The 27532-nt window shown below is 43.0% G+C and overlaps 1 protein-coding gene across 1 annotated transcript in view; it reads left to right on the forward strand.

The window, feature by feature from the left end:
* ME3 (malic enzyme 3) overlaps positions 1 to 27532 on the forward strand; it is a 308269-nt gene that overhangs the window by 23701 nt on the left and 257036 nt on the right. Inside the window, exon 2 of the mRNA XM_082660565.1 lies at positions 2898 to 3047. The gene's annotated coding sequence lies outside the window, so the exon portion shown is untranslated. The remainder of the gene's footprint in view (positions 1 to 2897; positions 3048 to 27532) is intronic.

Here is a 27532-nt window from a genome sequence, read left to right on the forward strand (position 1 = left end):
TGGCCCCGTGATCTCTCCTCCTGGCATTCACACCCTTGTGTAATCCTCTCCCCTGAAGTGTGGGTGGTGGGACCTGTAACTTGCTTCCAACCAATAGGATGTGGCAAGGTGATGGGATTACATGTACATGATTATGTTGTATGAGATTGTAGCATCCATCTTGCTAGGAGATGCTCTCTCTCTTACTAGCTTTGAAGAAGCTAGTGGCCATGTGGTAAGGGGTTGAGGATGCCCTCTGCCTAATACTAATTTGTAAGAAACTGAGGCCCTGCAAAAAAATGAATGCCGTCAACAATCATGTGAGCTTGGAAGCAGTTTCTTCCCCAGGCAGGACTCAGATGAGGCTGCAGCCCCAGTTGATATCATGACGGCAGCTTCATGAGACACTGAGTCAGAGGATCCATGTAAGCTACGCCTGGGTTCCTGACCTACAGTAACTATGATATAATAAATATGTTTTGTTTTCAGCCCCTAGGTTTGTGGTAAAATTATCATGCAGCAGTAGAAAGCTAACACATGAGGTTACAAATCCTGGAGATGATTTGGCCATTGTGGCAGCACATGTGATGGCAGCAGCCTCCCGACGTAAGCATGGCAGCTATGGTGGATGGATGCCCTTGAACTCAGTAGTCCAGTGCTGGGTTCTTGACATCCACTCTTCCAGCCTTTTTGGCAATTTAATTTCCCTAGTTCCTTGCATTAAATCACGTTCTTTTTGAATTAGTCAAAATGATTTCTATTTTCTGTACAGAATCTCAGTTCATATTATTACCCCACTTCAAAATCATGGCCTAACTATCCCAATATTTAATTCTTTCATCACCCAGAAAACATTTTAGGGGAGAACAGAATAGTTTCCTTTCAAAACGTCCAGGGAGAAAGGAAGTGATAATCATTGAGCAAGTGTAAGCTTTGAATAGCCACAACAACCCTTAAAGGAAGATTATGTTAATCTCATTTTATGGAGGAGAAAACTGAAGTTCAGACCCTACATGCCTACCTATTGTGGATAGCACACCTGGGATGTAATTCTTGGTCGAATGGACACGAGACTGCACATTCTTTCTGCTGAATCATGTTGTTAAGAATATCCTGGGTTCTTGTATGTCCTTTCACTCATTCATTCCTCAAATTTATATTGCATATCTGTTGTGTATTGAGTGCTGTGATAAGCCTGAGGTGCATACAGGGCCTTACCTGGTGGAGCTCACAGTCCACTGGGGCAGATCAGTGAGAAAATAGAGCATTACAAAGCAGTGCATCAAGTCCCATGAGGGAGGCCAGCTCAGAATGCTGAGGGGACAGTGAGGACGGCCATCAAATGACCTGACCTGGGTCAGAGCCCCAGGAGGAAGGGACAGTGGCCTGGAATAACCTTCCTTGCAGGCTTTTCATGGGTCACCGACACAGCTGTGGGAACCCCACAGCAATGGTGCCAGGCAGGGACACTAGCAGAAGGGTTCATATGACTTGGTGAGACCTCAGGCAGCCTTGACCGGGCACAGAGCTGACCCTGGCGGTGCTCTGTGCACGTGACTGAGCCAATTGCGGTCCCTGGAGACCCCATCCTTGTTCTCCAAGACTGACTGGCTCTCAAGCTCCAGCCAGCCACAGGCTTGTTTCATTTCGTTGTTTGCGTTTTGGAACAAATGTACGTCCCATTAATCGTGGTTTTCAAAAATTAAATTAAAAGCCTTTGATTGAGTCTAAAGATAGATCTGGCTCACTTTCATCAAAGCTTACCCAGCTCTCCTGTCAGGAGAGAGAACAAGGTTTGCGAGTTTAAATCTCAGACAGACCTTAGATTAGTTCGGATGCCCAAATATCTCAGCTGTAACAGCCCGTGGGCAATTTTGTTGAACCCTTATGTGGCTCAATTTCCCCATCAGAAAAATAGGTTAACAGTGGTCTACCTGAGAGTGCGACTGTTTATGTGGCGACTAAATAAACGAATGCGAATGTTCCTGTCCCTGGTGTGCTGGTCCTTGACAATGCTCCTTCCATGTCCTTCCCCTGCTTGGCTCTGCGTGGTGTGGGCTGCGCCTGCATTTCCCAGCTCCCGTACCAGCTGGCACCTCTCTGGGTGTAGTCAATGGGAGGTGCTGGTGGGAGGAAGAGAGAAGAGGGGTATTTCTCCTCCCTCCCTCTTGGGGTAGAACCTCCAGAGCAGTTGTTTCGCCTTTGCAGCAGCTTCCGGCTGAGGTTAACCCCTGGACCGCCGCATCACCCCTATGGTTTCTCCCATCTTCTGTCTTCTCCATAGCCATTTCCTGGTGTTAGATTCTCTCTGTTTTAAATACTTAGGGAGGTTCTGTTTTCTGGTTGGACACTTGACTGCTGCCATGAGTGACATGCATTTGCCCCACGGGGTCTGTTTTCTCAATGAATGATTAGGCAAGATACGAGGTGAAAGGGGCGGGGAGCAAAGCTTAAAACACAGAAAATGTTGGTTATAGATGATGGGGTGTCTTTACCTCAATGTCTGGTGAATAGGTGTTCAATAAACGTGGCAGTGATAGGAGGATCGTTCCCATTCTGCTTACGGAGAGTATAGTGAGAAACACGCCTTTGACTGGAAGAGAAGGGCAGAAAGATCTGCCACTTCTGTTGGCACCTGGAGGCCCCCCCAGTGCCCTGGAGCCTGGTTCTCAGTGCTGGGAAGAGCTGGCCTGGCTTCTCAGCACCCAGGCTGTCACCACGGGGTTGCTTGGAAGAACTGATGCCCCTAATGAGGAACGGATTTTTCCGGCCCCACAGTCAGGGGTGAGAGTGCCTCTCACCCTAAGAACAGAGGGAGAATGTTTCAAGAGTATTTGCCACAGCTATTCAACTAAGATATTTTCACATGCCTGCTGCTGGCTTCCCGGCCCCGCACCAATCTGTTGTTTACGTTCCAGGGCCACTTTACTTTCATTCCCAACACAACACGAGTCAGAGGTATCCGGAATGGGCCCCACGCAGAGGCAGAAAGAGTTTGACACAGTCTGTGCCACCGGGAAGGAGACCAGACGGTCACTGGACTGAGCGCACCGGAGGGAGGACAGGAGGTGAGTTTCATGCCAGGACGATGCCTGGTACACTGGGAATGAGGGGATACAAACACGGTCCTGTGATGCAGGCTGTGAAATTAGCCTCCTTCTCTGGTACCCTAACACCACTGATCGCCTGAGCCATGACTGTGCCAGGCACCTCGCATACACTATTGCTAATCCTCACAACCACCCTGTGAGGCAGAGTTATGAAGTCCCGTTGACAGATGGGGACACTGAGGCTCAGAGAGGTTAAGTGATTTGTGCAAAGCTGCACAGCTGGTCAGTGTCAGAATTGGGATTCAGAGCCACATCTTTCAGGTTCCAAACTCTGCATTATTTCAGCAATTCTGTGCTGCCTCCCTGACACCTTTGTGGCAGAAGTTTAAGAATACTGTGGGCTGCCACACCACATATTCCGCAGCTGCCTTCACCAAATGCCTGCGTGGATCCCAGTTGGCAAAACAAGAGGGGGAATGCCTCTGAGCCCAGTGGAATCCACTGCAATCGATCCCCAGGGTCTCTCCTGCAACTCCAAAGCTAAACAGCAGCCGTTACCTGGGAAACCAGAAGCCATCTGAGAGGGCAGGGGCCGCTAGAGAGAGAAGGTTCACTTGGTTACACCTCCCATCACCCTGAGATTAGGGGACATAAAAAGAGATGGCGCCTGTGAGTTCCTCAGTGGCTGGCACGAGAACCAGGCTTTTGTTTTGCAGACCAGTTACCGCTTGCAGGGAGTAACCACTAAACCAAGAGAAGCCTAAATAACAAAGCAGCAGCCAGAGATTACCTATTAAATGAACCTTGTTCCCAATCTTATGTCTATGATCTGACCCTCCCAGGCGTTACCAAGGCAATCACGTTTACGTGTAATACCCAAGTCTCTAGGGCACTGAGCCTCAACCTGTTTGAAGGTAGGAAGAACAGTCTTTGACAGAAACCCTCAGAAACATCTCTGAGAAGCCCCAGGGTTGCTGCTGTATCCAAGAATCAGCGCTGATGGTTGTTTGCCAAACATTGCAGCTGCTACCCAAGGCGGGATGCTGCCACGCCCCTTGTGAGTTAGTACTTCTCCCCTTCACGGTGCCCCTCCTGACCCCGCTTTTTGGAGGATTCCACCCATTCTTTCAAGTCCGAGCTCCCAATTCTGCCTCAGGAATGTTTTTCAGGACCGCCCTCACCCTACTAGTCACTCCACGGCCTTGAATTCCCCACACCTGGGCACGTGCTTGTTTTGTTATTCTGTGCATGGATGACCAAGTTGTGTCTCACATAATGTGGAATGCAGAGCTGTGCACATAGGTTCCTGATGAATGAATGTGTCCAGATACCCATGACGTAAACTCCAAAAACGTTCAGTGTGGACATACACACCATTCAGTCTTGTATTTATTTAGGGCCACTGCCCAAGCACCTTTAGCCAGGCCCTGCAGGTACAAAATGGACCGAATGCGGCCCTTGTCTCAAGGGTTTGTGTGTTCCAACTTGTTTAGATCCCTCCTGCTGTTTGATTTTTTTGCGGGGGAAGGGAGTACATTGGCACATTTTTTCTTTTTTTCTGCCCCCAAATAAATGATAAATAATTATCTAACTCTGCAAGCAAATAGCAAATTTCTGAGGAAGAGAAATCATCAATGAAAACACAAATCCTTAGTGAATAACATAATATTTATCCAATTATAGCACACTTACTACATTCTGAGCCATTTAGAAACAGCGTCGCACTCATTCCTCCATGCAGCTCTTCAAGTGCACTACTATTTCTGCTTTAATGATGGAAAAAAAGGAAGCAAGTGGCTTGCTCGAGATCCCTTTAAATGTGATGCCAGGTTTCAAACCCAGGTTTGTGTAGTAAGCAAGGCTGTGTCCTCAGCTGCTGTTCTATGTCACTGCCCCATCCCTGACAGTCCTTCTGTGTCCAGGGTCATAGATAATGAAATGAACAGTGATGAGTCACTGAGAGCAGGCAGCAGACCTGAGGTGATTGATAAATTTGATATCAGTAAGTGGGGTCGGAGCTTACAGAACAGTGTTAGAATCTTATTGCACAAAACCCCGAGCTCTCAGGGAGCCATGCAAAAAGCCAGGGCGCTTCATTGTTCTCAGAGCAGAGTTTGGTGTCTTGACCTGCCTTCCCACCTGTTTACTGTGGGGCCTTCTCTCCTTCAAGGGTGTTTCTCTAGAGGCAGTCCAGAGAATTCAGATTTAAAAAGACTGTCCCCAGGGCTTGTCTGCCTGACTCATTGTGTTCTTTCTCACTGGTGAGTCACCAGCCTGTGACTCAGTTTTCACATCTTACTCAGGGCTCAGAGTTTGGCTGTTGGGATCCTGGGGATGGACTTACATGGAGGTGACGTAAGGTTAGTGATGTGCTGGTGAGCCAGGGATCCTGGGCTCTGCTTCTTTCCTTTTGCTCATAGGAGCACCTTTTAACCTGTCAGAGGTGCTCATGGATTGGCCAAGACCAAGGTCACTGCAGTGGCCTCACCAGTGAGGTCAGCTTCCAGTTCTGATGCTGCTGTGTGGACTCCTAGTGTGGATCCTCCACTCGGTGGGTGGAGGTCAGCGTGACAGTGGTCTGTCAGCGTGAGACAACACCCCGTAGAGGAAGAAACCCTCCGTGTGAAGAAACATGGATTCACTTCATACCTGTTCTTTCTTAACTACGCTGTTCAAAACACTTCAGTTTTTAATCCGGGCTACAACCCGACCCCATAGTTCCTCCAGGTAAACTCTAGGATAGAAAGAATTCACCTGGGTTGTGTGCAAGGAGCTCAGAAAGTTAGGTGATGGAAATGACTGGGTCTTCAAGAGGTCCCTGCCTCTGCATCCAAGCAGGCCATTGCTTGGTTGAGCATTCTTGGAGATGCCATACCCAGAACAGGCTGCTACAGTGATGGGACGTTAACAAGGTGTTGGAAGGGGATTCTTGCCACTGGTTCACCTGAGATCCCCCTATGATGAACATGAAGACTCCAAAATGAGTATGATAACACACCACAGGATGCAGATTTCCCAGGGGGAAGGGATCAGGTATCTTCACTCTTCATCCAGCTCAAGGATAGGAAAAAGGGTCAGAGAGAGTGGAACAGGAAGACGATTAGAGAAGACATTCCTTTGGGGGGCAGCTGTTCCTGTTCTCTCCCTTCAGGGGAGGGGTGCACGTGCTGCAGGAGAACACCAAAAACTATTCCTTACAGAAGGGAGACACAGAGAACCAGTGCCATAGTCATGCCCAAGAAAGCCAACCGTGACTGGCCCCTGGCTCCTTCCCCCAAGAGGCAGAGGATGAGAGAGGGGTGACTTGCTATGTAGGTTCAAGAGCCAGAAGAGAGTGCCGCAGGGCTTTGGACTGAACCCCCAGAGTTTTTCAGGGTAAGAGATGCCATTGTTTCCTGTGCACAAGATGTGGGCCATACCAAACAGACAACAATTGTGTGGTTGGGTCATTTAGATCTTGTCTGAAAGTGCCTTCGGGAGGAGTGAAGGGATTTGGGCAGGAAGACAAGACATGCTACTCCCCATTGCCTCAAGTGCCTTCAGGAACGGAATCGCATCTGTCAGGGTCAAGGGAACTATAGGACAGAGGTCTCAGAAGGGATCTTGGAAGAACTCACGGCATGACCCCAGGAGAAGAGTCTTGCTGTGGTCCAACCAGAGATGCTTTCTTTGGCCAAAGGCCAGGCTCAAATCAAAGCTGTCCTATCTCTTTACCTTTCCTCTTGCTCATGGCTTTGACCTGAAATAGCAGAGAGGGAGAGTGGGGTGGGGAAGAACCAGGACAGGGGGAGTCAGTGATAAAGCTTCATTTTCTAATGTGCCATGAGTCATGCTTGTTCAACATACTAGTTACACAAACCAGAAAAGGTGTTACCTGTTTTTTGTTTATTTTTTTAATTAATAATAAACATCTTCACCTTTCTCTTGGAGTCTGCCCACATCCCTACCTTCCATCCCTTCTCTCTGTATCTCATAATATTTTGTATAAGCCTCTGTGATAGTATACCACCTTGTACTATAACTGATTATTTACCAGTATCCATCATATAAAAGGTGCATTCTTTGTGGGCAGCAACTGTATCTTATTCATAGCAATAGTCCCTGTAAAGCAGCATCATGATGTGCTATGGTTGGTTTGCAGTCAATTCTTATTACGTGAATGATTAAATGAACGTAAGCATGTTGATAGAAAGAACTTGGCAAAAGGGAGGTATACTTATTTAGATCTTTTGGACCTCCTCAAGTCTCACCAGCTGCGCTGTGCCCATTGTTTCTACTTGTAGCTCCAATCATGTTCCCTGAAGACCCGGGTAGCTCTGTGCCCATTTGGATTTTTGAGGGAAATCCCAATTATCCCCATAAGACAGAATGTCCCTAAGGAGGGATGGAGACATTGAAGAGAGCAAGATCTCCATCAGGGAAAATAAAGAATGGGAGTTGAGCCACGCCTGCCTGATTTCAACAGAACCCTCTGTTGTACAGGGAACAGAGGAGAAATTGTTCGTCCACATCTCATTGCTCATGGAAATATTCTGACTGCAAAGTCAGTGTCAGCTTTGATTTCCTGCTCTGGGAGGAGGCTTGGTCAAAAGGCACAAAGTTGGCCTGTGAAGTGTCAGAGGAATTGTGAGTTTGGGTGAGAGGAGACCCTCACACTCCATCTTTGTTTGGTGGTGGAAGTTCTAGCACTGGGGTGGTCAAGCCAGCACAGCCCAGCCCTCGCCTGAGGCTCTTCTGAGAACTCCAGCCCAGCTTGGAAGCACCACAAGATCACAGGCGGAAGTGTGAAGGTCAGACCAGGCCTGAGGGTCAGTGTCCCGGTCCTGCGCTTGCTTCCTTGGAGGGAAGGAGCACAGAGAGGGTCTGGAGTGATGGGAATCTGAGGAACCGAGGGCTGGAGAACCAGAGGCAGACTTCACCCAACCATTCCGGGTCCCCTTAAAGAGGACACCAACTAAAATAACCTGGGAAAGGCACTTACAGAGCAAAAGCACAGCCAGTTGCTGTCTCAAGGCTAATTTTAAGAATGTCCTTTTCTGTTGAAATTTCATCACCATGACTCATTGCACCACAGGCCAAGATTCTGAAGCTCTGAGTCAGACTGGGCCCTGAGAGCCAAAGCTCAATGGGAGTTTTACCTAAATAAAGCCTGCAAGTGGGCCTGCTGTGATAGATGTCTTAGAAATTTGCTAATTCAGCAGTGCACACACCCTTGCACCTCTGCCGTTCACACAGTTGCCCAAAAGTTCCTGGGGCTGTTGGTGTGACAAGGTGTCTCTTAGGTGTGAGATCTTTCTTTAGCTTGAATCTTCAGTTAGTTTGTTACCATATCTTCTCTGCCAGTGTGGTTCCTTTTCTGTAATCTGGTCAGTGCTACTATTGGTGCTTTTTTGATACTTGTAGCCAGAACAGGTGTGATGATTAAGCACAAATTCCAGAAAGGATCCAGGGTCCCCTTCTCTAAATGCCAATCAAAGGGAATGGCATTTAAATTGGGATTTTTGAAAGTCAGAGCTGGAAGGGGCCTCAGCTCGTGTCATCCACCCTCCGTGTCATTATATAGACACCCAAGTAATGCAAGACTCAGAGGTGCCAACAACTTGCCCAAGGTGACACAGCCAGTTAGGAAGAGAATCCAGACAAGAGGCCAGGGTCTGCTCACATCTTAATCTCTAGACTAAACTATCTCTGCTTTTATTTACTCTGTATCCAGATAAAGTCCTAGACTCTACAAAGCCCACATCTGGGCTCTGGGGGAGGAGAGGACGTATAGGAAAGCGGAGGCAATGCTCAGGGCTGACCACCTGCCTTGGTGTCCCTCGAGCTCCAGGCCAGTGACCTGAGAAGATGCTGCCTGTAACCATGGTGGCAGGAGGCCTGGAGAGCAGCCCTGGAGGGGAAGCTGGGACTGGTCGGGAGTGGGCCGGAGGCAGAGACCCAGTCTTTACTCAGGGATGGTGGCAGCGGAAGGTTAACCAAAGCCACATGAGACATGAAACTCGGCCTCGGGAATCTTTGGCTTCTCGGCTGTCCTTGGGACACACGGCGGGTGTCGCCCTTATTGGGAATGAGGGGGTGGGGGGCGTGTAGTCAGGGCCTAAAGTCAGGGCTCTGTCAGGAACCCCGCCTCCATCCCTCTGGCTCTGTGCCCCTGCCCTGATCTCTTCCTCTTTCTGTCTCTCCATGTCTCTTTCTGTATCTCTCTCCTTTTACACTCACTTTCTCTTGACATCTCTGCTCTTTCTGCGTGTCTGTTCTGTCTTCCCCTCTCTCTGTTCTACTCGCTATAGTTCGCATGTGACCCAGAATTGTCGCCCCCGTATTAAGTGCATCTCACCAATCTTCAGCTCAGCTTCCGTAGCTCAGTGGCTGTGATATTTCTAGATTCTAAAATCATAAGAAAGGAGCCAGATTGGCCCAGATCACACTTTAAAGCCTGACGGCACAAGCCGTAGGCTGCTGGCCACCCCCTGAATTAGCTGCCCTTGTGTCAGATGTCCAAGCCTTGTGTGATCAGCTGTGGCCACAACTGCGGGGTCTCTAGGCTGCAGTCAGTTAGCAGGGAGTGAGAGAGAATAGACTATGGAAGGTTCTTGACCTGAAGAGTATCTGTCTATACATTCCAGCTGTGTCATTTCCAGGACATGTGACTTTGAGCAAGGCTTCATACTTCTCTGAACCTTAGTTTCCCTATCCATAAAATGAGGGAAATAATACCTACTTCCCAAGGTTGTTAGGAAGACCAGATAAATATGATACAAGCCACGCCAGGCACATGGCAAATGCCCAATAAATTGTTGCTATTGTCAGCTAGTATTGATTTAAGAGAGCCAGAGTCTTGGGTATGCACAGGACATTCTGTCCTGTGGCCTTTTGAACTTCTCCCTCTTTTGTCTTTCTCCATTTGGAATTTTTTTCCTTTCCCCTCTTGATGTTTGTTAATTTCTCCCTTACTGTCAGTGCTGTAACCCAATGCTTGAGGATTTCACAACAGGATGCACTGGAGCCAATGTTTTGCATTTGGATATGACTTACATGCTCTGCCTTGCTGTTGTCAATAACATTAAAGGGGTGGAAGGTGTGGTTTACTGTACCGAATAACGCTGTGATCTGGTTTTTCGAAAATTGCTCCAACAAAGGAATGAAGTTGTCTATGACGACACTGCTGGCTTTTACAACATAAACATGAAGCTCTGTGTTGTCGTTTGGCACACTCCCAAAATTTCCCTCAAGAAGCTCAGGCCAAGTGGAGAGTCAACTCCAGAATGCAGAGGTATATTTTAATAAAAAGCAAAAATTACTCCGGATGCCAGAAATTGTTATAAACAAATACTTTGCCAAACATACACAGCCTTCTCTCTCTCCCCATCAGTCCCCTGTCTGTACACACTGCAGAGTCATTACCTGGAAAGCTGAATGCGTGAGCTGTGTTCTGGAGAATATCAGTGTAAATGCTGGTCTGGCGGGGGAGGTAGGTTACTGGAATCTTGGGAAGTTAGAGACAAATGGGGGAAGGGGCCAACAGATGGATACCAAGTCCTAACAGCCATGGTGAAGGCAGGCCTGTTCTAGGTTAGAGCAGTGAGATGCGTTGCAAAAACAGAGGGAGAGGGACTTCCCTGGTGGCGCAGTGGTTAAGAATCCGCCTTCCAATGCAGGGGATGTGGGTTCAATCCGTGGTCAGGGAAGTAGAGCCCATGCGCATGCCGCAACTAAGAGTTCGCATGCCACAACTAAGGAGCCCGCGAGCCGTAACTAAGGAGCACATGTGCCACAACTGAAGGAGCCTGAGAGCCGCAATTAAGGAGCTCCCATGCCGCAACTAAGACCCGGCGCAACCAAAATAAATAAATAAAATTAAAAAAAAAACCCAAAACAAAGGGAGAATCTGTGGTGAAAACTAGGTCATTCCAAAAATTTCAGTAAAACCTGCAGGACCTGGGCTGACTTCATGAGCATGTGAGCTGTGAGGTTGCACAGGGTCCCACACTCAACAGGGTCCCGTGCTTGCCTCAGTGCTCTGCTGTTGATATATTGAAATTCTTAAGATTTTTTTTTTCTTGGCTGCACAGCATGGCACGCAGGATCTTAATTCCCCAACTAGGGATTGAACCCGTGCCCCCTGCAGTGGAAGTATGGAGTCTTAACCACTGGACAGCCAGGGAAGTCCCTGAAATTCTTAAGAATTTTTGAACACGAGACCCTATATTTCAACTTTGCACTGGGCCTTGAAATTTATACTGCTGGTCCTGGCCAGGGAGAATTGAACCAAAGACTCATTTCCAGAAATACAAGCTGGCAAGAAGAACAAGGGAAGGATGAAGTAGTGATGCCCCCTGGTTATCAGGGCAGGGAGCAGGGACAGTCATCAAGTGATTTTAGAACTAATAGAACCAGGCAGAGGTCAGTGACCCAGCTTGAGTAGGCAAGGACCGTGGCAGCAACTGATACCCCAGTAGGGCTATGTCTTGAAGTGTGCTGCGGGTGACAAGGCACACAAAGCCCTGGGCTGAGTCAGGAGAGGTGCCTGCGTATCAGGTGTCAATCCTTATCCAATCAAGTGTGGCCACAGCAGGGTCTCCTGGCCACAGCCAATCAACAGAGAGGAAGAGTAGTACAGGCAAAGGAGAGCTGTCCATAGACAGACCTACATGTAGATGCCAGCTTTGCCACCTACAGGTGTTGTGACTTCGGGCAAGGCTCCTTACTTCTCTGAGCCTTAGTTTCTTCATCTGTAAAACGAGGGAAACAATACCTATTCACAGCTGATGAGAAGATTAGATGAGATACAGTATGTAAAGTTTCTACCACTTTGCCTGCGCATGTAAATAATCAACAGTTGCTATTATAGCCTACTGTTAATTTAGGAGAACCAGAGTTAAGAAAAGTAGGTTCTAATCCCACTGGCTGTGACCTTGGGCCAACCACTTTACATGTCTGAATCTCAGTTTCCTCATAAGTAACAGGGAAATAAAAAACCCAACACCTGAGGCAGTGCCTTGCACATAGTAGGCACTCACTAAATACATATTAAGTGTCCCGCCACACTGCAATAAAAGATAAGAGCTAATTGCAAAGCTGCAAAGGGCTTTGCAACTGTATTATCTTTTTGTTGACTTTAGAAAATCGGATTTATTACTTTGGGGGGTTGGGATCAAATAAGGTTGAGATCACCTCACTCTCAAAATAAAATAACTTTGTGAGTGCTTGCCTGCTTTGGGATTTGGGTCAATCTTTTGTTACTGGCATCAGCACATAGCTAACTAATCCAAATGTAACCGAACTGAGCTGGGAGTCTTTGCATTGCTTTTCCCCCCCAAGTTTTTCTTTCTACAATAACAAGGAAATGCTATTATCACATGGGTTACCACAAAGCAAAAAGTATAATCAATGACAAGACATTCAATCTGCATGCACCTACATCAAATGGATTCAGAGAATGTCATTCCTATTCATTACAGCTCATGAAGCATGAAGAGTATTTATAGAGGATGAAAAGTCTCATTCATTAGCCTCAGAGATGCCAAGAGGGGAAATGACTTATGTACAAATGACACAAAGCACATATTTTTCTTGTTCTGAGTTTACATATCCCATATGGGATCAAAGGAAACCCAATGTCACCATACTAAGCGCCTTGGATGAGAAGAGTTTCGGGCTTCAAGGATAGAATAACAACCTGAGCACTGAGAGGCCAAAGGTCAGCTTCACCAAACTGTAGTGACCTTGAGATTGAAAGGATTCTTAAGGCATTACATACTTTCTGCCTCCAGTGATGGAATAATATGATTAAAAATTGCTACTGAGGCCTGTCTGGCTAAGTCTCCACCAAAAATCTGTGTTCTTCCTTTCACTGTATAGAGTTGTAGCTTTGCAATCAGGGGCTAAGTTTCCCTGGCCTCTAGCATTAAGTGTGACTGTGTCGATAAGTTCTGAACGATGGAATGTATTGGAAGTGTGTATATATCTTCTTTGGAGAACTATGCATATAAATCCTTGGCTCATTACTATTTGGATTATTTGTCATTTTCTTGTTGAGTATAATAGTTCTTTATATATTCTGGTAATAGTTCTCTATATATATTACTCTTCCCTTATCAGATATATGATATATGATATATATATGATCAGATATATGATTTGCAAATATTTTCTCCCATTCTGTGGGATACTTTCTTGATAGTATCCTGTGAAGCACAAAGTTTTTAATTGATAAAGTCCATTTTTTCTATTTTTTTCTTTGTTGTTTGTGCTTTTGGTGCCATAGGTAAGAAACAATTGCCTAATTCAAGGCTACAAAGATGTACACCTATGTTTTCTTCTAAGACTTTCATAATTTGGACTCTTACATTTTCAACTTTGAGCCATTTGAGTTTATTTTTGTATATGGTGTGAGGTAGGAGCCCAAGTTTATTTTGCATGTGGATACCCGGTTGTTCCAGCACCATTTGTTGAAAAAACTGTTCTTTCCTTATTGAGTATTTTGGCACCTTTGTCAAAATCAATTAATCAGGTTTATTTCTGGACTCTCAATTCTATTTAATTGATCTATATATCTACCTTATGACAGTCCATGCCATCTTGATGGCTATAGCTTTGCAGTAAGTTCTGAAATCAGGAGTGTGAGTCCTTCAACTTTATTCTTCAAGATTGCTTTGCCTTTTCTGGATCCTGGCATTTCCATTTGACTATTAGGATTAGTTTGTCAATTTCTGTAAAAAAGACAGCTAGAATTTTTTTTTTTTAGGATTGTGTTGACTCTGTAAATCAGTTTGGAGAGTACTGACATTTTAACAATATAAAGTCTTCCAATACATGAACATGGGATGTCTTTACATTTATTTACACCTTTTTAAAATTCTTTCAACAGTTTGGTAGTTTTTAGTGCATATTCTTCCACTTTTAAAATCAAATTTATTCTTAAGTATCAATATTTTATTCTTTTTGATGCTATTATAAATGGAATTGTTCTCTTAATTTAATTTTCAGATCATTCATTGCTGGTATTTAGAAATACAATAGATTTTTGTATGTTGATCTTGTAACCTGCAACCTTGCTGTACTTGTTTATTGTCTCTAATAGGGTGTTTTTTTTTTTTTGTAGTTTCCTCAGGATTTTCTATAACCAAGTTCATTTTATTATGAATGAAGATAGTTTTACTTCTTCCTTTCTAATCTGGATGCACTTTATTTGTTTTCCTTGCTTAATTATCATGGCTAGAACTTCCAGTGCAACATTGAATGAAAGTGGCAAGATAGGACATCCTTGTCTTGTTCTTGTTCTTAGAGAGAAAGATTTCAGTCTTTCATTATTAAGTCTGATGGTAGCTGTAGGATTTTCATAAGATGTCCATCATCAGGCTGAGGAAGTTCCCTTCTATTTTCAGTTTGTTGAATATTTTTTCATGAAAGGATGTTGGGTTTTCACAAGTGCTCTTTCTGCATCAATGAAATGCACACGTGGTTTTTGGTCTTTATTCTATTAATATGATGCATGACATTGTTCAATTTTTGTATGTTGAACCAAACTTGGATTTTTGGGATAAATACCAGTTGGTCATGGTGTATGATGTCCTTTATATATCTCTGGATTCAGTTTGCTAATATTTTGTTAAGGATTCTTGCATCTATATTCATAAGGGATATTGGTTGGTAATTTTCTTTTCTTGTGATACCTTTGGTTTTGATATCATAGAATAAGTCAAGTGTCTCCTATTTTTTGGTAAGAGTTTGTGAAGAATTTGTGTTAATTCTTCTTTAAAGAAGTTTTGGCACCAATGAATCTATTCTGTTTGGACTTTTCTTTGATTACTATATCAACCTCTTTATTTGATATAGGTCTATTAAGATTTTTTTGGTTTTTGAGTCAGTAGTTTGTGGCTTTCTGGGAGTTTGTTCATTTTATCAAAGGTTATCTAACTTGTTGGCATACAGAATGTGTTGCTCATAATATTGCCTTCCAATCCTTTCTCTTTCTGTAAGGTTGGTAGTGATAGGCCCTCTTTCATTCCTACTTTATTAATTTGGATTCTCTCTCTCTCTCTGTCTCTCTCCTTCTCTCCCTCCTTGGTCAATCTAGCGAAAGCCTTACCAATTTTATTAATCATTCCAAACAAACAGTTTTTGGTTTTGTTGATTTTCTATTAGTTTTCTACTCTCTATTTAATTTGTTTCCACTCTGATATTTATTATTCCCTTGTTTTAGGTATAATTTGTTCTTTTTCTCTAGTTTCTTAAGGTAGAGTTTAGGCTATTGACTTGAGGTCTTTCTTCTTTTCTTAATATAGGAATTTACAGCCTTCACAAATTCTTGCAGCAGCCTTATAGAGGCGTTAAGATTACCCCCCATTTTCAATGTAGAAGCTGAAAGTTAAAGGGGTTAAATAACTTATGTAAGGCGATACAGCTGGTCAGTAGCAGAGTTGGAATTATAATGTCAGTCCTCTAAATGGGAAATGAGGATTAGAATTCAAACTCACCGTACTTACCTCTCTGCCACATTGCTTCTAGAAGCATTCAAATGTTCCCAGAGAACTGGAGCACTCACATTTATGCCAGACTGTCTTATACTATTCTGTAATCATTGTAACCATTGTATGTGTATGTGTGTGTTTGACAGTCTCTGTAATCAGTGTGTGTGTGTGTGTGTGTGTGTGTGTGTGTTTGACAGTCTCTGTAATCAGTGTATGTGTGTGTGTGTTTGTATGCGTGTGTTTTGAAAGCTCAAGGAAAACACATCTTCCTTGAGGGCAGCGAGTATTCTGTGAACTTCTGTATCTGTAGCATTCAGAACAGTAGTTTAACATTTGTACACAGTACTAGAGTCTACCCAGTACCTTTTCTCATCTATTGTGCTATTTTACATTCACCAAAATCCTATAGGTAGGTGATACTCCGGGACCCAGAAAGTCAGAATTGTTAGTATGGCCCAGGTCACAGTATTACTAATAAGTGTATTACAGACATAAAATGGCATGCCTGATTCTAGATTTTGTGCTCTTTCTGTTTTACATATTTATTGCTATGGTGAAATGCAGTAGGTGAAATGGAGTGCTTTAAAAATAGAGTTTCATTCATTTATTCATATATTCCAAAAATATTTGTTGAGCCTCTGTTCTGTGTCAGGCATTGTGCAAAACACTGATGAGAAGTGGTGAGCAAAATTAGATGTAGTCCCGGGCTTCCCTGGTGGCGCAGTTGTTGGGAGTCTGCCTGCCGATGCAGGGGACACTGGTTCGTGCCCCGGTCCGGGAAGATCCCACATGCCGCGGAGCGGCTGGGCCCATGAGCCATGGCCGCTGGGCCTGCGCGTCCGGAGCCTGTGCTCCGCAACGGTAGAGTCCACAACAGTGAGAGGCCCGCGTACCGCAAAAAAAAAATTAGATGTAGTCCCTTTACTTGTGGGAGGGACAGATGTTAATCAAGTGGTTACACAAATACACGTAAAATTAGAATTGTGATAAATGGTAGAAGGTGGACTTGCCTCATTATGAGTAAATAATGAGGTGATCTGACTGGTAAGATAGGCCAGGCGAGGCTTCTCTGGGAAGTACTACTTCACTGAGATCTGAAGTTAATAGGAGCTAAATGAAGAACAAGTAAAGAGCATTCCACACAGAAATAATAGTCTGTGCAAATGTCCTGTGGCAGCCTCAGCTCTCTGAGAAGTCTAAGGATTTTGTTTACTCCATTTAAAACGTATTAGTCAAAACAATATGATACCCATAGAGGAATTTTAACAAACTTTGCTCTATGGGTATTGTATTGATTTGCAAGACCCAGAAAACATTTGTTTACCAAACATTTACTTTTCCATTTCCATGTAAATTGCCTTCCTCCCTAACATCCTCTTTTGTCTTTAGCTGAAGATGATATTTCAGGTGAGGGTTTCAGCCATTAGGGTGGGTTACTCAGTTTTCCTGGGTTTCTCCCATGTATACATGTTATTAAACTTCTGTTTGATTTTTCCCCTTTAAAAAAAAAAGATATCTCACAACTGAACAGGAAAATGATGCAGTGTAAAAAAAAGACAAGTTAACCCTAGCTTCTTCAAGCCCTAATTTATCTATCTCTTTGCTTATAAGCATCCGCATCAGAAGATAAAGAAGAGAACAAAAAAGGAAGTGATATTACTGTATATACGTAAACCCATGCAGTTGATCAAGAAGAGTGTTTGTTGAGTATTTCAGGGAACTGAGAATGCTAGTCTCTTCTTTGGGATGGTTGTTAGTCCTTAGAAGAATAAGCATCATCATTCCTTTGGGGGCCTGTAAGGTCTATGAACCTGTAGGAGCCTTTAGAGCCACGAGGGCAGTCTGCAAGGTCTTCTTTCCCGGCAGAGTAAGCTGCTTTGCTCTAGAGTGTCAGGCACGTTCCCACACGTATTCATGCATTAATCAATTCAAGTTCTGGATTAAAGGCAGTGAATCACCTTGAGGATTGACTGTGGTGTTGGTGCTTGCAGGAGTTTAAACGGCCAATTTGGAATCCAACACCGTGTTGAATTTAGAGGGAAAAATATTCACATCTAAGAATCATGTTTCTCCCTCCCACCGAAGCAGGATTAATCATTATTAACAAGGAGGAGACCTATGGTGACTGGGAGGGAAGGGATGTCTGGGAGAAATTGTGATTTGCTAATTTATTTATTACCTGCACTTCTCTCTGATTTCCTTCTTTGTCTAGGGATTTTGTTTGGCATTGTGTGTGCTTAGTCATTTTGTCATGCGTCAGTCAAAGACACTACAGATCCAAGCACTGATGGGAACTGGGGCTACACAGAAGCCTAGGAAACAGGTCCTTCCTTGTAAGGAGTGGCCAGCAGAGAATCTGATCCCAAGAAGTGCTTAATAAATATCTATTGAAATGAATAGGACTGGATAAAATTAAATGTGCTCATTGTTTGGGGGAGAGTAAAGAGTAAAAAAAAAGAAAGTAGTTATCCTATAATAGAGCAGCTTTTTTTCCCTTAGAGATGCAGGGTTATATAGAGATTAAGCGTTCTAGATTTAGAGAGATTGACATGAAATCCAGGCTCAAATCCTAGCTCTGTCACTAATTACCAGTGTGACTTTGAGCAAACTGCTTAATAGCTATGTGTCAGTTTCCTCATCTGTCCAATGAGGTTAAGGCTAGTGCTTACCTCAAAGTGTTAAAAAATTACAAGAGATAATATATGTAAAGCATTTAGTAAGATGCCTGATACTTATATTCAATATTAAGGACATTTTGAGTTGCAAAGGATTCACAAGGGCTCAAGGAACACAGAAAAGTGGAAGAGTAGGAAGTTCTCCATTTGAGTGGCTGAATATCAGGATGTGATTTGGAGTGGACATGAGGACGGATGGATGGATTGGTGGCAGGATAATGGCAGCACAGGAGAGGGGTTAGCCCAGGGTCTGTTGTTCCATCTGGCCTCAGCAGAAGCTGCTTGCATGTCCTACTGGCTTTCGTGTCGTCCATAGGATGGGCAGGATGTGGCAAGGCACTGATGTGAGGACCTATCTTTCTTTACATTTCTGCACAACCCAACGTGCATGATTCTGGCACAGTAAAGCCTCAGCATGCCAGGGTTTGGGGATTTGAGGAGGGAAGCAGGATAGTCAGGGAAGGCATTGGCAGTGGTGGAGACATTCAGGTGTCTTGGAGCAATGGACATCAGCAAGGAGGTTAACGCAGTAGGACAGTTTTGGACTTGTTCTTAAGTTCTGGTGAGATCTAGGGACTCCACCAAAATAAGAGGGATCTTTGAGAAAGAATTGAGATCCTGCAGGTGGGGCTGTGAGCTTGCAAAACTTGGGTACTAGTGAGAATTTATTCCTTCTCTCAGTTTGGTGGGACTTGAAGACATTTGGGTTATACTAAGTTTTAAGTATTCACAATTATTTCTTCCCTTTAAAGCTTTTGCTGTGAATTTTCATCATCTTATTCACCACTTTCAGTGATCATTCCGGAAGGAAGAAAACTAAGTGTCTGTCGGGGTGGACAAACTTTTCCTCTTCCAACTTGGGTCCAGTGATTGGGGCCTGCAAATTAACTGACCATAGGCAAATTAACAGGAGAAAAGACAAGGTTTATTTACAGGGGGTTAATTGCAGCTGTATTTTTGGGAGGCTCTGCTTTAGTTAGATATGAGGCATTCAGGTAAGATTTCTTTCTACGTCTTTTTAGCTCAAATGTTTTCACTTTAAAATAATCTTTATACTAACGCTGGGGTCTGAGCAGTTCCCTACTTGGCTTACCAGACGTTGTGCTAAATTTAGTCACATACTGTTAGTTTTCAGGTTATTCTATGAGATGTCTCTTTTTTTCAAACAAACGAAAAATTGGAAGATCACACAGGTCAAATGACTTACCCACTATTTATTCAAATGATGACGAATGATGTTCAGTGTGTGACACGCTCCCATGAGCTACACACTTCTTGCCTACTGTCTATGACACGACCCCCTCTTTTTCTTTTTTTTCTTTCTGGCCACGCCTCGCAGCATGCGGGGTCTTATTTCCCCAACCAAGGATGGAACCCAAGCTCCCTGCGTTGGAAGCACAGAGTCTTAACCACTGGACTGTCAGGGAAGTCCTGACAACCCGTCTCTTTTGACTGAAGAAAGCATATTAGTAAACAATGTGTGACAGTGATGTTATTATAAGGAGACACTTTTATCCACTGTAATGTATTTTTAAAGAAAATAACTAGCGGGCTTCCCTGGTGGCGCAGTGGTTGAGAGTCCGCCTGCCGATGCAGGGGACGCGGGTTCGTGCCCCGGTCCGGGAAGATCCCACATGCCGCGGAGCGGCTGGGCCCGTGAGCCATGGCCGCTGAGCCTGCGCGTCCGGAGCCTGTGCTCCGCGACGGGAGAGGCCACAACAGTGAGAGGCCCGCGTACCGCAAAAAAAAAAAAAAAGAAAGAAAATAACTAGCAAACATTATTTACCTATTTATTATTTCTAATAGATTACTTGTGATGATTTCCACAGACTATAATCCACTTCTACATCATAATACCTCAACTGAGAATGCTGCCCTGCCCTGTGCCATTTCCCAAGGTGTGTAGTAAAATGCTGAGACCCACTAAGTTATCCACCCCATGATCTTGACCAAACTCCCAGGTATTGTTTAGAAAATATCCTCCACAGCCAGTGGACTGGCAGGCATCCTTTGTCAACTGATACCATATTCACGTTTCAGGCCCAAGGGTGGGTGGCCTCCCACAGTGGATGGCACACGGCTACCTCGATTGATGAATCCTCTCTGAGCAAAGGTCCTTAAAGTCCGTTAAGTTGAAAAAACCCAACTCTCCGTACATTACTGCCCAGAGTACAAGAGAAATAGATTTAATGCGCACATCCAATTTATTTCTGCCCTAGAGCTATCCCAAGGAAAAGAACGCACTGCCTGAAAATGTGTGTTCTCAACCCTGGGATTTCCCTTTCTGGGTTCCTTTATCCTCACAGTGAGTGAGGAGCAGTGTAGAGTCTTCCTCCAATTTTCTCTTCGATTTCCCACCCTTGGCTCTCTTGGTCTCTTTCTCCCTCCCATCTTTTCTGAAAACATGGAAGAAGTGTATCCATCGTTGCATGTAATACACGAATCTATTCTTGCCGCCTTATGTGTCTGTTGCCCAACTAAAGGAAAACACCTTGAAGGCAAACACTGTAATTTTCATCTCTACCTTCAGTATGCAATAGTATTCAAGAATAAATTATGCTGAATAAATAACCAAAATAGCTTTCTTTCCTCGTTGTATGAACAATCTCTCATTGCAGGCAAGGGCTTATTTATAAATAAGTCATATAGTAATAATAGCAGACGTATATTAAGAACTAACCATTTACCGAGCACTGATCTAAGAGTTTTTTATACATTGAGGAATCCTGGATTCCCAAGCCTCATACATGTCAGCCAAATTCTAGTTAATTTTGTCTATGAGAAAAGATGTGGAGGTTACGGGAAACACAGGGAGTTAACCACAACATCTGTTATCAAGCAACTTCAACCTTGACATGGAAGTCGGAAGGAAAAAAATGTCCAAGGATTTTATTTAAAATAAAAATTATATATATTTAAGATAGATATACAACATGATGACATGATATACATATATACAGTGAGGTAATTACTACAGTCAAGCTAATTAACATATGTATATATGTGTGTGTGTATGTATATATACTTATATACATACACATACACTCCTCACATAGTTACTGTTTTTCTGTGTGTGATGAAAGCACCTAATATCTACTCTAAGCATATTTCCAGTATCCAACACAATGTTATTAACTATAGTTATCATGCTGTACCTTAGATTTCTAGATTTATTCATCCCACATAGCTGTAACTTTGTACTCTTTGACCAACATCTCCCCATTTTCCCCTACCCCCTTACCCCACCCCTGGCAGCAATGATTCTATACTCTGTTTCTCTATTTGATCTTTTTTTTTTAAAGATTCCATGTATAAGTGAGATCACACAATATTTGTCTTTCTCTGTCTGCTTATTTCACTTAGTATGATGTCCTCCAGTTTCACCCATGTTGTTGTAAATGACGGGATTTCCTTCTTTCTCATGGCTGAATAATATCCCCTGTGGTATATATAGACCACATCTTTATTCACTCATCCATCGATGCCCAAGCATGTTTTTTTGTTTGTTTGTTTTGTTTTTTGTAGTACGTGGGCCTCTCACTGCTGCGGCCTCTCCTGCTGCGGAGCACAGGCTCCGGACGTGCAGACTCAGTGGCCATGGCCCACGGGCCCAGCCGCTCTGCGGCATGTGGGATCCTCCTGGACCGGGGCACGAACCCGTGTCCCCTGCATCGGCAGGCAGACCCCCAACCACTAAGCCACCAGGGAAGCCCCCAAGCATGTTTTTAAGAGTCTGGCTTCACTACTGAGATCTGATTGCCTTGTTCTAGGAAGACATTTCAACTCTACAGATTCTGTGATCTCCCTCACTGTCTCCCCCATGAATTGTTGAAATATTGAACCAATAAAGAGGCTTTAGTATCTAAATCAAACACATGGCAAAGCATGTCTTATGAATGGTTTTAACTCATCAACGTCACAACGCCCTCATGAGGCAAGTACTATCATTATCCCCATTTTACAAGTAAGAGAACTAAGAAGCAAGGAGGTGTTATTACTTGCTCAAGGATACAAATCCGTAATTTCAGACGCTGTGCTTTCAACCACATTACACTTTTTAACCTATTACACTTCCAAGTTGGTTCCACTTACATACGTTGCAAAAATAACTGCTAACTAGATTGATTAAGCAAAGGATTGTTCTTATTATGTTTCTCAGGCAGATAGGGTTATGCCCAAAATCCTTAAAAATTTTAACTCTCATCAAAAATCTTGCTTTCGAAAGTACAGTGGGTATCATAAAATGTGCAACATTTAGAGTGAACCCTAATGTCAACTATGGACCTGGGTGATAATCATGTGTCAGTGTAGGTTCATTGATTGTAACGAATGCACCCCTCTGGTGGGAGATGTTGATAGTGAGAGTGGCTGGAGGTATGGGGGAGGGGATGTATAGGCAATATCTGCATCTTCCCCTCAGTTTTGCTATTAATTTAAAACTGCTCTAAAAAATAAAGTATTTTTTAAAGTGAAAAAAAAAAAAAAAACGTACAGTGGGTATAATAATGGATTCTCCAAAGAGAGACCAAGCTCTGACCACAACAGTTGATCCCTTTAGTTCTCCCATCCTTTTCCTTTCCCACAGTTTCTCTTCAGCCCCATCAGGAGCTCAAGTCCTGTGACGGCTCCTCAAGGCTTCACTCTTGTTTAGATCAGACCTGAACCCCCAGAGCGAATCACTAGCAGCGCTCTTGCTGTCCCCTCCACATCCCAAAAGGCTTATCATTTTGCTGTCCACATCTTCATAAACCCCAGGCTTCAGCTTGCTCCTATGTTTCACCTTCTCGGCTCTCCACCTAGCTCTCGAAGTGCTACTGGAGAGAAGCCCTTGACCACGCCGGTTGGTGCTATGACAGATCCACAGCCTCTGAAGCTAGCTGGGCCTCAGTAACACTCTGCAATGCTTTCCTGTGTTCCTGCTTTCTCACAAGAAATATCCAAACTCCACTCTGAAGTTTCTAGTTCTGTTCTTACTTAGTTGGGTGACTTGGACAAATCATTTAAAAGCTTTATATTTTACTGTCTTCATCTGTAAGAAGATTGATTTCGATCAGTATTTTTCAAACTTCATTCAAATGCATGAACATGGTATGTCCTTTCTATTATTTGGGTTTTCTTTGGATTACCATCTTACATTGTGTATTTAAAGATTTCTAAGTGAGCAGTTCAATAAAATGCAGATTTTCTGCAATATTTTGTGTTTTCAGTGTATCACTATTGCACAGTTTCCATTAAATTCCCATAAATTTCCATTTGTTTCAAAGTATTTTGTATTTTTTGATACTATTGTAAATGTACATTGCAAAACATATGTTTGAATTTTATCTTTCAACTGTTTGTTGCTGATATATAGAAATACAATTAATTTTTGTATATTGACTCTGTGGCCTTTTGCTAAATTTACTTATTAGTTCTAGTAGGTTTTTGCAGTTTCCTTAGTCTTTTGTGTTTTCTTGTCTTTCTTTTTTTTAGAACTAGATGCATTTTACTAAACAGCTCACTTAGAAATCCTTAAATATACAACTTAAGATGGTGTACGTTGGGTTTTAAAAGACACTTCCACCACTTCATCACTCAGGAACTAATGAAACCCAGTACAATACCAGTTAGTCTGAGTTTTTTTGTTGTTTTCTGAGAGTTATGTTTTATTCAGCAGGGAACTTTTAAGACTTCAAGCCTGGGAAGCAGCATCTCCAGTAACCCTGAGAGAACTGCTCCGAGGAGGTGAGGTGGAGTGATAGGATATATGGGAGTTTTGTAACAAAGGGCAGGTAGTCGGGAACATCAAAAGATTACTGTTAATTAAAGAAAACCAGATATGTCAAGCTAAAGAATTTAGTGCTTTTCTATGCATGGGAAAGATGCAAGAGTTTGCGCTCACTGAAATCATTCCTTTGATGTGCATCTCAGCTCTCTGGGGCCAGTATCTTGTGTTTTCCCATGCTGAGTTTCCTCAAGGCTCACCTTAGGGAGAGGCTGCAGTCTGATGGCTGCTAGATGGCAGGTATTCTTTCCCTTCTGAGTTTCCTCAGGGCTCACCAGCTCATTAGTCTGAGTTCTGATGTGTGCAGCTTTCTCTTCTAGAATTGTCCAAGTTAGCTTGCCTGCTCCTCTGTTGGTGGAGTACCCGTCCTTGCCACTTGCCAGTCTGAGATGCTGTGTCTTGCCTTCAGTACTCTGCACTGTGATGGTGGCCAGCTGGATCTTCACCTTTCATTCGGGGATTGGCCTCTCTCACACCCACTCTCAGCCTCGAGAGCTGGTTGGGGTGTGTCCTCTGGCCCAGCCAGTGCTCTGCACCATGCATCACCCTCTGGTAGTCATGGAAAAGAAGAGTGTGATGGAAAGAGCAATTTTGGTGGCTGGGAGTGGAGATGAAAGAAGGATCCGGCCTTGGGCAGAAATAAGTTCCTAAAACTTACTGTGCAAACTATTAACCTCTAGGATGCAGAGTCCAGTGGCTTGTTTTCATCAGTTTTGACATCACTTATCATGGAGGTGGGGTAGGGGTGGAGGTGAGAATTGTGTTACATGGAAAATCACAGTAGAAGGGGTCACAGTAGTAAAGCAGCCATTTTTATTTGACCCCACATCTTTGCAGTTCTCTTCATTGCTCAGTAATAGGAAAGTAAAGTAACCTAAACGCTATACACATGCATTCACAGCATTGTTTCTTTTAAGATATGAAAGTATATTCAGGACTTTCATGCATCTTAATTGTTGTTCACCTGTATTAAAAGCTGGTACTTCTTCATGCCTCTGCATGGTTTTTGACCTTTCACTGTTCTATTTCCTCTTCCGCAGAATCTACCATACTCTATCATAATTCTCCATCTACTACAAGACTGTGAGTTCTGAGAGCACGTTATGCCTGACGTGGTCACAGGTTATCCCTGTATCCAGCATTGCCAGGCACAATAGGAGGGGATGATTCCTTAGGACTTTCTAGGTAAACATGTTGTCAATGAATAAAGACAGTTTTTTGGGTGTTTTTTTTGTTTGCTTCTTAACATCTTTATTGGAGTATAATTGTTTTACAATGGTATGTTAGTTTCTGTTGTATAACAAAGTGAATCAGCTATACATATACGTATATCCCTATATCCCCTCTCTTGTGTGTCTCCCTCCCACCCTCCCTATCCCACCCCTCTAGGTGGTAACAAAGCACCGAGTTGATCTCCCTGTGCTATGTGGCTGCTTCCCACTAGCTATCTATTTTACAGTTGGTAGTGTATATATGTCAGTGCCACTTTCTCACTTCATCCCAGCTTACCTTTTCCCCTCCCCGTGTCCTCAAGTCCATTCTCTACGTCTGCATCTTTATTCCTGTCCTGCCCCTAGGTTCTTCAGAACCACTTTTTTTTTTTTTTTTTTTTTAGATTCCATATATATGTGTTAGCATACAGTATTTGTTTTTCTCTTTCTGACTTACTTCACTCTGTATGACAGACTCAAGGTCCATCCACATCACTAAAAATAGCTCAATTTCGTTTCCTTTTATGGCTGAGTAATATTCCATTGTATATACGTGCCACATCTTCTTTATCCATTCATCTGTTGACGGACACTTAGGTTCCTTCCATGTCCTGGCTATTGTAAATAGTGCTGCAATGAACATTGTGGTACATGACTCTTTTTGAATTATGGTTTTCTCAGTGTATATGCCCAGTATGGAATTGCTGGGTCATATGGTAGTTCTATTTTTAATTTTTTCAGGAACCTCTATACTGTTCTCCATAGTGGCTGTATCAAATTACATCCCCACCAACAGTGCAAGAGGGTTCCCTTTTCTCCACACCCTCTCCAGCATTTATTGTTTGTAGACTTTTTGATGATGGCCATTTTGACTGGTGTGAGGTGATCCCTCATTGTAATTTTGATTTGCATTTCCCTAATGATGAGTGATGTTGAGCATCCTTTCATATGTTTGTTGGCAGTCTGTATCTCTTCTTTGGAGAAATGTCTATTTAGGTCTTCTGCCCATTTTTGGATTGGGTTGTTTGTTTATTTTTGATATTGAGCTGCATGAGCTCCTTATAAATTTTGGAGATTAATCTTTTGTCAGTTACTTCGTTTGCAAATATTTTCTCCCATTCTGAGGGTTTTCATCTTGTTTATGGTTTCCTTTGCTGTGCAAAAGCTTTTAAGTTTCATTAGGTCTCATTTGTTGATTTTTGTTTTGATTTCCATTTCTCTAGGAAGTGGGTCAAAAAGGATCTTGCTGTGATTTATGTCATAGAGTGTTCTGCCTATGTTTTCCTTCAAGAGTTTTATAGTGTCTGGCCTTATATTTAGGTCTTTAATCCATTTTGAGTTTATCTTTGTGTATGGTGTTAGAGAGTGTTCTAATTTCATTCTTTTACATGTAGCTGTCCAGTTTTCCCAGCACCACTTCCTGAAGAGGCTGTCTTTTCTCCATTGTATATTCTGGCCTCCTTTATCAAAGATAAGGTGACCATATATGCATGGGTTTATCTCTGGGCTTTCTATCCTGTTCCATTGATCAATATTTCTGTTTTTGTGCCAGTACCATACTGTCTTGATTCCTATAGCTTTGTAGTATAGTCTGAAGTCAGGGAGCCTGATTCCTCCAGCTCCGTTTTTCTTTCTCAAGATTGCTTTGGCTCTTCGGGGTCTTTTGTGTTTCCATACAAATTGTGAAATTTTTTGTTCTAGTTCTGTGGAAAATGCCAGTGGTAGTTTGATAGGGATTGCATTGACTGTGTAGATTGCTTTGGGTAGTAGAGTCATTTTCACAATGTTGATTCTTGCAATCCAAGAATATGGTATATCTCTCCATCTGTTTGTATCACCTTTAATTTCTTTCATCAGTGTCTTATAGTTTTCTGCATACAGGTCTTTTGTCTCCTTAGGTAGGTTTATTCCTAGGTGTTTTATTCTTTTTGTTGCAATGGTAAATGGGAGTGTTTCCTTAATTTCTCTTTCAGATTTTTCATCATTAGTATATAGGAATGTAAGAGATTTCTGTACATTAATTTTGTATCCTGCAACTCTACCAAATTCATTGATTAGCTCTAGTAGTTTAGGATTATCTATGTATAGTATCATTTCATCTGCAAACAGTGACAATTTTACGTCTTCTTTTCCAGTTTGGATTCCTTTTATTTCTTTTGTTTCTTTGGTTGCTGTGGCTAAAACTTCCAAAACTATGTTGAATAATAGCGGTGAGAGTGGGCAACCTTGTATTGACAGTTTTTTTACAACTATTTTTTAATTGAAGTATAGTTAATTTACAATGTTGTATTAGTTTCAGACGTACAGCAAAGTGAGTCAGTTATACATATATATATCTATTCTTTTTCATATTCTTTTCTATTATAAGTTATTACAAGAT

Source organism: Grampus griseus (assembly GCF_964374135.1).
Source record: "Grampus griseus genome assembly, chromosome: 8".
Taxonomy (NCBI): domain Eukaryota; kingdom Metazoa; phylum Chordata; class Mammalia; order Artiodactyla; family Delphinidae; genus Grampus; species Grampus griseus.